Source organism: Heterodontus francisci, chromosome 35 (genome assembly GCF_036365525.1).
Source record: "Heterodontus francisci isolate sHetFra1 chromosome 35, sHetFra1.hap1, whole genome shotgun sequence".
Lineage (NCBI taxonomy): Eukaryota > Metazoa > Chordata > Chondrichthyes > Heterodontiformes > Heterodontidae > Heterodontus > Heterodontus francisci.
The window spans coordinates 16,740,092-16,752,131 of NC_090405.1; positions in this window are offsets into that span (position 1 = coordinate 16,740,092).

The window sequence follows — 12,040 nt, forward strand, 5'->3', positions numbered from 1 at the left end:
CATCTCTGTCCTAAGTGGCTTCCCCCTTATTTTGAAATTGTGTCCCCTGATTTTCGACTCCCCAACCAGGAGAAACATCTTAGCTGCATCTACCCTGACTGTCCTTTAAGTATTTTGTGGGTTTCAATGGGATCACCTCTCATTCTTCAAAACTCTAGAGAATACAGCCCCAGTTTCCCCAATCTCTCTTCATAGGACAATCCCACCATCCCAGGAACAAGTCTGATGAACCTTTGTTGAACTCCCTCCATGGCAATAATATCCTGCCTAAGGTAAGGAGACCAAAACTGCACACAGTACTCCAAGTGCGGTCTAACCAGGGTTCTATACAATTGAAGCAAGAATTCACTACTCCTGTAGTCAAATCCTCTTGTGATAAAGGCTAACATACTATTAGCCTTCCTAATTGCTTGCTGCACCTGCATGTTAGCTGTCAGTGACTTATTGACATGGACACCCAGATCACCCTGATATTCTATAACTCAGTTAATAAAGGAAAGGATTCCATATACCTGCTGAACCACCTTATTGACCTGTACTGCTACTTCAGGAATCTGTGGACATTCACTCCAACGTCCCTCACTTCCTCTACACCATTCAGTGTTTTCCCATTAATTGTGGATTCCTTTGCCTTTTTGGACGCGTGCTCTCGCTGTTCCCTGCTCTCCGAGTGAACTCTTGCTCCCTCTCTCTCCTGGGCTCTTGATGCTCCACTCTGCTCTCACTGTTTCCTACTCTCTTAATGTATCAATATTTGTTTGCCTTGTGTTTAATTTAAAATATGGATTAACTGTATTTTACAGTTGTAGGTTTTATTTGGTAGTCCTGTACAAGTTGTGGACTGGTATTTAATATTTAGCTCTGTGAAAACGATTGTGAATGAAAATATAACTTTCAATCTTATACATGGGCTGGTCTGCAAGCCCCAAGTCCTTCATTTTGTAGTAATGGAATTGATACTGTATCTTTCAGTCTTAATCTCTGTGGGATTTTTGAACTGGTATATAATGCATAACTTGGTCTAACGTTCTGATGTACATTATTGGGATTCAAAGGATGATAGGAAATAGGGGCATTAGGCCATTCAGCCCATCAAGCCTGCTCCAACATTCAAACAGATCGTGACTGATCATCTACCTCTACGCCATTTTTCCTGCGATCTCCATATCCCTTGATCCTGTTAGTATTTAGAAATCTATCGATTTCTGTCTTGAATATGTTCAATGATTGATCTTCCACAGCCCACTGGGATAAAGAATTCCACAGATTTCCCACCCTCTGAGTAAAGAAATTCCTGCTCATCTCAGTCTCAAATGGCCTGCCCTTATTCTGAGACTGTGTCCCCTTGTTCTAGACTCACTAGACAAAGGAAACATCCTATCCATATCTACCCTGTCACACCCTGTAAGAATTTTGTAAGTTTCAATGAGATCACCTTTCATTCTCCGAAACTCCAGAGAATTTCGGCCCAGTTTCTGCAGTCTCTCATCATAAGACAATCCCACCATCCCAGGGGATTAGTCCGGTGAATCTCTGTTGCACTCCCTCTGTGACAAGTCTATCCTTCCTTCAATAAGGAAACCAAAATAGTACAGAATATTCCAGGTGCAGTCTCAGCCAGACTTTATACAATTGAAGCAATACATCTTTAACCATGTACTCAAATCCCCTTTCAATGAAGCCAACATACCATTTGCCTTCCTAATTGCTTTCTGCACCTGCACACTAGCTTTTAGTGTCTCATGAACAAGGACACCCAGGTACCTTTGGACATCGACACTTCTCAACCTCTCACCATTTAAGAAATACTCTGTCTTTCTGTTTATTCTCCCAAAGTGGAGAAATTCACACTTATTTACATTATATTCCATCTGCCATGTTCTTGCCCATTCACTTACCCTGTCCAAATCCCCTTGAAGCCTCCTTGCATTCATTCTGTACCTTTCAATCATGCAAATTTTGTCTGTTCTGTTTCAAGGTTTATATTTAAAATGTAACCATGGTGACAGAGTTTATTTAGATCTGATGATGGGTTTGTTTTTGGACTGTGATTGATGTATCAACCTGTCAGCTGTATTGAATTGGAGTGAAATGGAAACAACTTCTGTCTCTCCTGCTGTTGTTTGACTGTTGGATTGAAAATGTGTCTCTCTCGACTTTGGGATCAGTGTCTGTTTGACTACTTCTTTTGTTTGTTCCAGTGGAACTGATGAGCTGGCAGTATCTCTGTGCTTTGGGAGTGATCCTGTACCGACTGTGTGTTGGAACGAGCTCGCTGCACTTTTCCTTGTGTCCAAGAATCACCACATCCATTCAGGTTCCTTCATGTATTTTCCTGCAGGAATGAAAGAACTGGTGAGATAGAAGATACAAAAGCGATCAATGTAATCGTCCCAATAATAATCATTATGAACAATCGCGAAATGAAAACCAGGAACACAAACAGTGTCAGTGTCTGACTCCACTGCAGTACTGCAGTATTCAGCTTCTGTTTACCAGGTGTTTGCAGTGGTTTTACAACAAGTTTGTGACATTCAGAAACAACACAAGCCCTGCACTGCTCAATGACTGGGACTGTCCGATAGAGCAGTGACCTTTACACAGTCACATTTCTATTTCAACGGAAAACAAGCAGCCACTATTTAAAATGTGCCTTTCACACTTCTCACCTGGTGTCTGCAATAAACGCTCGTTATTTTGCGGCTATTTTTCCGTCACTGTTCACGATCCAACAAACAGTGAGAGACTGGAACTAAAGCAGGAAAATTCCCTCTCCTTTGGGTGGTGAAATTGTCAGTGATTTTCAATAGTGATTTCTTCCCATTGTGTCTCCCTGAGCCTGTACAGACACTGTCCGAGAATGAACTCTCCCTTCCCCGTGTCCCCGGCTCACTCCATGTTCCGGGAGCAGCTCCTGCTCCACAGTGTCTGTTCCAAACACTCCCCGACTCCCCCTCAACTTCCCACCACTCAATGCTAATCTCTGAGCACATCTGCGGACACGCTCCCAAAGCAGTGGCTGCTGGAAGCAGATGCTGTTTGTTCCCTTCCCCCGGGCCCGGGAAGTCTCCATTAGCAGCTGATTTAAAGCATCTTCCCCTGATTGAGTGAATGGCCTCACAGACTGGGTTGGGGAAAGGCTGCGCATGCGCTCCACTCCTCATAGTGACGTCCCACAGGGGGCGGAGCAACACCGCGCGTGCGCAGATCTCTGCAGCAATTCAGCATTCAAACATCAATGGGAACTTTCCCCATTTCACCCTCATCAAAGTCCCAAAGAAAGTGAAGAGGGGCTTGGACTGGAGGGAGGGAGGGGCGGGGTAGGGGGAACCTAGAACCCAGAAAGCTGCCCACTTGCCCCATTTAGATGTTCAATTTGCGGTCATTCCCTGCAGGAGGTTTGTTATTATTGAGCCCCTCCTGGTAAAACAATCCGATGGAAAGAGGGGAGAAAGGAGGGAGCCGGTGTGTTTGCTGGGACCTTGCAGAATTCATTTCAGCAGCAAAAGACCCGGGTTATATTAACCCGAGTGAAACACGCTGTCAGTGAGAGGAAAACCAAACGGCCCTTTTCATCTTTTCATTGGAAACAAAGTAGAGCCGGAAGTGCGGCGAGCAGAGCAGACACACAAGCTCAATGACAGGAGAGCTCGGCCGTCCCTGAGTTTCAGCTCCCGGCTCTTACATTTCCTCATCCACACTGTCTTTACTGTGGATGTTCAGGGGTTCCTTGTCGGATCTGAGGACTGTATCCATTAAACATTCTGAGTCAGGAGATTCACACACTCTCTGTTATCAAGATTTATGGGCAGGAATGTTTCAAAACTTTGTCTATTAAATCATTGTATTATTCACAGAACTAATGAGGCAATCGGTTCATTATTCAGGTCTTGAACTTGGTTTGGGTAGACCGAAAACTGAGAGGTTCAGCACCTCACCAATCCTTCGCTATTGGCTGTGTGGCCTAATGGATAAGGCGTCTGATTTTGGTATATTTAATGAGGTTATCAGAAGATTGTAGGTTCGAGTCCTGCTACCGTCATTTTGGGCGATCAGTGTTTCGCACCGCAGCCTCACAGCTCCAGCGACCCGTGTTCAGTTCTGGCTAATGTCTGTGCGCAGTTTGAGTTCTCCTTGTGACTGCGTGTGTTTCCTCGCACAGCCAAAGACTTGCAGGTTGATTGGTAAATTGACTATTGTGAATTGCCCCCAGTGGAGGTCGGTGGTGGGGGATGTGGTCTGGAATATGGGAATAATGTTGGATTCGTATAAATGGATGGTTGTTGGTCGGCAGAGACTTGGTGGGCCGAAGGGCCTGTTTCAGTGCTGCATCTATTAATAAATAACTGATTTTTTTGATGAAATAACAGAAAAGGTTGATGAAGGGAAAGCAATGGATGTTGTCCATATGGATTTTCAGAAAGCGTTTGACAAACTACCACATAAAAGGCTGGGTAACAAAACTGAGGCTCCTGGAATAGGAGGGTCAGTATCTGCTTAGGTTAAAAAATGTATGAAATATCAAGAAAAGCGAGTTGTGGTATTTGGTTGTTTTTCAGAATGGAAGATGGTGAACAGTGATGTCCACAAGGGTCAGTGTCAGGACCACCATATATATAAATGACTTGAATATTGGAATCACAGAATTGTTACTGCACAGAAGGAGGCCATTTGGCCCATCGTGTCTGCACTGACTCTCCAAATGAGCAATTCACCTCATGTCACTTCCCCGTCTTCTCCCCATAATCCTGCACATTCTTCCTTTTCAGTTAACAGTCTAATTCCCCTTTGAATTCTTCAATTGAACCTGCCTCCATCACATTCTCAGGCAGTTCATACTTTAACCACTCGCTGCGTGAAAAAGTTTTACCCCATGTCGCTTTTGCTTCTTTTACCAATTGCTTTAAATCTGTGCCCTCTCGTTCTCGATCCTTTCACAAGTGGGAACAGTTTCTCCCTATCCACTCTGTCCACACCCCTCATCATTTTGAATACCACTATGAAATCTCCTCTTAGCCTTCTTTTCTCCAAGGAAAACAGTCCTAACCTCTCCAATCTATCTTCATAACTGAAGTTCCTCATCCCTGGAACCATTCTCATGAATCTTTTCCATAATCTCTCCAATGCCTTCACATCTTTCCTAAAGTGTGGCACCCAGAACTGGACGCAGTACTTCAGCTGAGGCTAGTGTCTTATACAAGTTCAACATGACCTCCTTGTTCTTGTACTCTATGCCTCTATTACTAAAGCCGAGGATACTGTATGCTTTATTAACCGCTCTCTCAACCAATGACTTATACCCCAGGTCCCTCTGCTCCTGCACCCCCTTTAGAATTGTACCCTTTATTCTATATTGTCATTCCATGTTCTTCTGACCAAAATGAATCAATTCACATTTCTCTGCATTGAACTTCACCTGTCATCTGTCCTCCCATTCCACCAACTTGTCTATGTCCTTTTGAAGTTCTACACTATCATCCTTACAGTTCACAATGCTTCCAATTTTCGTATCATCCATAAACTTTGAAATTCTGCCCTGTACACCAAGGTCTAGGTCATTAATATATATCAGGAAAGGCAAGGGTCCCAACACTGACTCCTGGGGAACTCCACTACAAACCTTCCTCCAGCCTGAAGAACATCCATTGCTCACTACTCTTTGTTTCCTGTCACTCAGCCAATTCCATATCCATGTTACTACTGTCCCTTTTATTCCATGAGTTATAACTTTGCTCACAAGTCTGTTGTGTTGCACTGTATCAAACTCCTTTTGAAAGTCAATAAAAGCAAAATACTGCAGATGCTAGAAATCTGAAATATAAACAAAAAGTGCTGGAAATACTCAGCAGGTCTGGCAGCATCTGTGGAGAGAGAAACAGAGTTAATGTTTCAGGTCAGTGACCATTCAGATGCTGCCAGACCTTTTGAAAGTCCATGTACACCACATCAACAGCATTGCCCTCATCAACCCTCTCTGTTACCTCATCAAAAAACTCCAGCAGGACAGTTAAACATGATTTTCCCTGAAGAAATCCATGCTGTCTTTCCTGAATTAACCACATTTGTCCATGGGACTATTAATTTGGTCCCGAATTATTCTTTCGAGAAGTTTTCCCACCACCGAAATTGAACTGACTGGGGAGTGAGACGAGGTGAGTTGCTTTAGCAGAGAGCCAGCATGGGTTCGTCAGGCCGAATGGCCTCCTTCTGTGCTTTAGCCATTCTATGATTGTATGATTCTAGCAGCAACTGTTGGTGGAGAGGCAATGATGCAGAAATGGGTTGACAGAAAGGGAAAAGTCTGGGCTGGTGTGTGTTTGCAGCATTTGCAGCTTGTGTTTGGGTTTGTGAATAAAGGTGATTTGGAAGCTGTGTTCCAAATTGAAGTGTTTATTGGAAGCAAGAAGTTGATGTAAATAAAGAGTAAAACGTGTTAAGATGAAGCGTGGTGTGATTGTGGATAGCAGTAAATATAGTGTTGGTGAATTATTTGTGTTAATAAACTTCCACTGCACCCTCTGCTGCAGGCTGCTGTTTATATCCAGCTGTGTATTAGTGCTGTGTGTTAACGAGATAAATGTTTGTTTCAACGCTGTTTATAAAGCAATAGCATTGCACTCAAACAGTCCCAGACATAGCAACACACGTACAAAAGCAAAATACTGCGGATGCTGGAAATCTGAAACATAAACAGAAAATGCTTGAAATAGTCGGCAGGTCTGGCAGCATCTGTGGAGAGAGAAACAAAGTTAATGTGAGCTAAGGAAACAAACCTGAACTGTTAACTGTTTCTCTCTGCACAGATGCTGCCAGACCTACTGAGCATTTCCAGCATTTTCTGTTTTTATTACAGCAACACCTTTGATCAGCAGTAGCGGTGATAGTGCGAGCCAGGGGGCAGCTGGGAAGGTACGTTTCACTATAAAGTACTTACCTGGCGATTCGGCGGACGCGGACACGGGGACTGCTGGGTAAGTGAACTTATATATTCGGGCAGTGGCTAAACCCGAAACACTACATGTGTAGTGTCTCCCACCCATCCTCCTCCTCCAACCAAATAAAAGGACTCTTGTGTGGAGGGTTTGGTAAGGTAAGGTTTTCCTTTATATTTTTTTATTCTCTGTTGTCAATTTCGAGCAGAGGGGATGGAAGCTAGGGCAGTTGCATGCTCCTCTTGCAGGATGTGGGAGGTAAGGGTCACCACTTGTGTCCCTGCTGACTTCACCTGTGAGAAGTGCACCCAACTCCAGCTCCTCACAGACCGCGTTAGGGAACCGGAGCTGGAGCTGGATGAACTTCGGATCATGCGGGAGGCAGAGGGGATGATAGAGAGCAGTTATAGGGAAGTACTGACACCTCAGTCACAGGATAAAGGTAGCTGGGTGACCGTCAGGGGAGGGAAAGGGAATAGGCACACAGTGCAGGGATCCCCTGTGGCCGTTCCCCTCAATAATAAGTATACCGTTTTGGATACGGTTGGGGGGGGGGGGGACCTACCAGGGGAAAGCCACAGCGGCCAGGTCTCTGGCACTGAGCCTGGCTCTGCGGCTCAGAAGGGAAGGGTGGAGAATAGGAGAGCGATAGTGATAGGAGATTCAATGGTTAGAGGAACAGACAGGAGATTCTGTGGTCGCGAATGAGACTCCCGGATGGCATGTTGCCTCCTGGGTGCCAGGGTCAGGGATGTCTCAGATCGAGTCTACAGGATTCTTAAGGGGGACGGGGAGCAGCCAGAAGTCGTGGTACATATCGGTACCAATGACATAGCTAGGTAAAGGGATGAGTACCTGAAAAGCGAATATAGGAGTTAGGTTGGAAGCTAAAAGACAGGACGAGCAGAGTAGTATTCTCAGGATTGATACCGGTGCCACGTGCTAGTGAGGCTAGAAACAGAGAGCGAGTGCAGCTGAACACGTGGCTACAGAGCTGGTGTAGGAGGGAGGGCTTCAGTTATGTGGATCATTGGGATACCTTCTGGGGAAGGTGGGACCTGTACAAGAAGGACGGGTTGCATCTGAACTGGAGGGGCACCAATATCCTGGGCGGGAGGTTTGCTAGAGCTCTTCGGGAGGGTTTAAACTAGTTTGGCAGGGGGATGGGAACCGGAGCTATGGATCAGTGGATGGGGTAGCTGTTGAACAGGCAGATACCGAGTGCAGAGAGTCTGTGAGGAAGGTTAGACAGTTGACAGGGCAAAGTTGCAGCCAGTATGATGGGTTGAAGTGTGTCCATTTTCATGCAAGAAGTGTCAGGAATAAGGGTGATGAACTTAGAGCATGGATCAGTACTTCGAGCTACGATGTTGTGACCATTACGGACACTTGGGGATCACAGGGGCAGGAATGGATGTTGGATGTTCCGGGGTTTAGATGTTTCAAAAGGAATAGGGAGGGAGGTAAAAGAAGTGGGGGAGTTGCATTATTAATCAGGGATAGTATCACAGCTGCAGAAAGGGAGGTCATCGAGGAGGGTTTGTCTACTGAGTCATTATGGGTGGAAGTCAGAAACAGGAAAGGAGCAGTCACTTTATTGGGAGTTTTCTATAGACCCCCCAATAGCAACAGAGACACGGAGGAACAGATTTGGAGGCAGATTTTGGAAAGGTGCAGAAGTAACAGGGTTGTTGTCATGGGTGACTTCAACTTCCCTAATATTGATTGGAACCTCCTTAGTGCAAATAGTTTGGATGGAGCAGTTTTTGTCAGGTGTGTCCAGGAAGGTTTCCTGACTCAATATGTAGATTTTTTTTTTTTATTTCCAAAATATACTTTATTCATAAACATCTGTAAAAATTACATTGCCAAACAGTACCAAAAAATACAAACATTGCAAGGGGGATCAGTTTCCTTCAATACTGTCATGAGTTTCTTCCCAACCCTTCCGTTTCACAATTGTCATGTCAATTACAGTTTTACATTTACAGCAATTGAGAATATTAACGATACAGTTCGAGGGGTTTCCCATGGATCCAGCCCCTCAGTCCAGCTTGGTGGGGGAACCTTACACTGTGGTCTTTCCCCATTGAGCCTTTGCTGCGGCTGCCCCAAGCTTTAGTGCGTCCCTCAGCACGTAGTCCTGGACCTTGGAATGTGCCAGTCTGCAACATTCGGTGGTGGACAACTCTTTGCGCTGGAAGACCAGCAAGTTTCGGGCAGACCAAAGGGCATCTTTCACCGAATTGATAGTCTCCAGCAGCAGTTGATGTTTGTCTCGGTGTGCGTCCCTGGGAACAGCCCGTAGAGCACAGACTCCTGTGTTACAGAGCTGCTTGGGATGAACCTTGACAAAAACCACTGCATCTCTTTCCACACCTGCTTTGCAAAGGCACATTCCAGGAGGAGGTGTGCGACCGTCTCTTCCCCACCACAGCCAACGCGGGGGCACTGTGCGGAGGGGGCGAGACTTCGGGTGTGCATGAAGGATCTGATGGGGAGGGCCCTTCTCACCACCAGCCAAGCTACGTCTTGGTGCTTGTTTGAAAGTTCTGGTGATGAGGCTTTCCGCCAAATGACTTTGACGGTCTGCTCGGGGAACCATCCGACAGGATCCACCGTTTCCTTTTCCCGTAGGGCCTTGAGGACATTCCGTGCAGACCACTGCCTGATGGACCGGTGGTCAAAGGTGTTTTCCCGCAGAAACTGCTCCACGAAGGATAGGTGGTACGGCACTGCCCAACTGCATGGAGCGTTCCGCGGCAATGTGACCAGGCACATCCTTCGCAACACCGGGGACAGATAGAACCTCAGCACGTAGTGACACTTGGAGATTGCGTACTGGGGATCTACACACAGCTTGATGCAGCCGCACACGAAGGTGGTCATCAGGATGAGTGCCACGTTGGGTACATTTTTCCCGCCCTTGTCCAGAGATTTGAACATGGTAGATAGGCTGACTGGAGGGGAGGCTATGTTGGATTTGGTGCTTGGCAACGAACCAGGCCAGGTGGCAGATCTCTCGGTGGGAGAACATTTCGGTGATAGTGATCACAACTCCCTGACCTTTACTATAGTCATGGAGAGGGACAGGAGCGGATGGGATGGGAAAATATTTAATTGGGGGAGGGGGAATTACAATGCTATTAGGCAGGAACTGGGGTGCATAAATTGGGAACAGATGTTCTCAGGGAAATGCACGACAGAAATGTGGAGGTTGTTTTGGGAGCACTTGCTGCGACTGCTGGATAGGTTTGTCCCGATGAGGCAAGGAAGGGATGGTAGGGTGAAGGAACCTTGGATGACAAGAAATGTGGAACAGCTAGTCAAGAGGAAGAAGGAAGCTTACTTAAGGTTGAGGAAGCAAGGATCAGACAGGGCTCTAGAGGGTTACAAGGTAGCCAGGAAGGAACTGAAGAATGGACTTAGGAGAGCTAGAAGGGGACATGAAAAAGTCTTGGCGGGTAGGATTAAGGAAAATCCCAATGCGTTCTACACTTATGTGAGGAACAAGAGGATGGCCAGAGTGAGGGTAGGGCCGATCAAGGATAGTGGAGGGAACTTGTGCCTGGAGTCGGAGGAGGTAGGGGAGGTCCTAAATGAATACTTTGCTTCAGTATTCACTAGTGAGAGGGACCTGGTCGTTTGTGAGGACAGCGTGAAACAGGCTGATATGCTCGAACAGGTTGATGTTAAGAGGGAGGATGTGCTGGAAAATTTGAAAGACATGAGGACAGATAAGTCCCTGGGGCCAGACGGGATATACCCAAGGATATTACGGGAAGCGAGGGAAGAGATTGCCGCGCCTTTGGCGATGATCTTTGCGTCCTCACTGTCCACTGGAGTAGTACTAGATGATTGGAGGGTGGCAAATGTTATTCCCTTGTTCAAGAAAGGGAATAGGGATAACCCTGGGAATTACAGACCAGTCAGTCTTACGTAGGTAGTGGGAAAATTATTGGAGAGGATTCTGAGAGACAGGATTCATGATTAGTTGGAAAAGCATAGTTTGATTAGAGACAGTCAGCATGGCTTTGTGAGGGGCAGGTCATGCCTCACAAGCCTTATTGAATTCTTTGAAGATGTGACAAAACACATTGATGAAGGAAGAGCAGTGGATGTGGTGTATATGGATTTCAGCAAGGCGTTTGATAAGGTTCCCCATGGTAGGCTCATTCAGAAAGTAAGGAGGCATGGGATACAGGGAAAGTTGGCTGTCTGGATACAGAATTGGCTGGCCCATAGAAGACAGAGGGTGGTAGTAGATGGAAAGTATTCAGCCTGGAGCTCGGTGACCAGTGGTGTTCCGCAGGGATCTGTTCTGGGACCTCTGCTCTTTGTGATTTTTATAAATGACTTGGATGAGGAAGTGGAAGTCTGGGTTAGCAAGTTTGCCGATGACACGAAGGTTGCTGGAGTTGTGGATAGTGTGGAAGTCTGTTGTAGGTTGCAACGGGACATTGACAGGATGCAGAGCTGGGCTGAGAAGTGGCAGATGGAGTTCAACCTGGAAAAGTGTGAAGTGATTCATTTTGGAAGGTCGAATTTGAATGCAGAATACAGGCTAAAAGACAGGATTCTTGGTAGTGTGGAGGAACAGAGGGATCTTGGGGCCCATGTCCATAGATCGCTCAAAGTTGCCACCCAAATTGATAGGGTTGTTAAGAAGGCGTATGGTGTGTTAGCTTTCATTAACAGGGGGATTGAGTTTAAGAGCCGCGAGGTTATGCTGCAGCTCTATAAAGCCCTGGTTAGACCACACGTGGAATATTGTGTTCAGTTCTGGTCGTCTCATTATAGGAAGGATGTGGAAGCTTTAGAGAGGGTGCAGAGGAGATTTATCAGGATGCTGCCTGGACTGGAGGGCATGTCTTACAAAGAAAGATTGAGGGAGCTGGGACTTTTCTCATTGGAACGAAGAAGGATGAGAGGTGACTTGATAGAGGGGTACAAGATGATGAGAGGCATAGATAGAGTGGATAGCCAGAGACTTTTTCCCAGGGTGGAAAGGGCTATCACCAGGGGGCATAATTTTAAGGTGATGGAGGAAGGTTTCGGGGAGATGTCAGAGGTCGGTTCTTTACACAAGAGAGTGGTGGGTGCGTGGA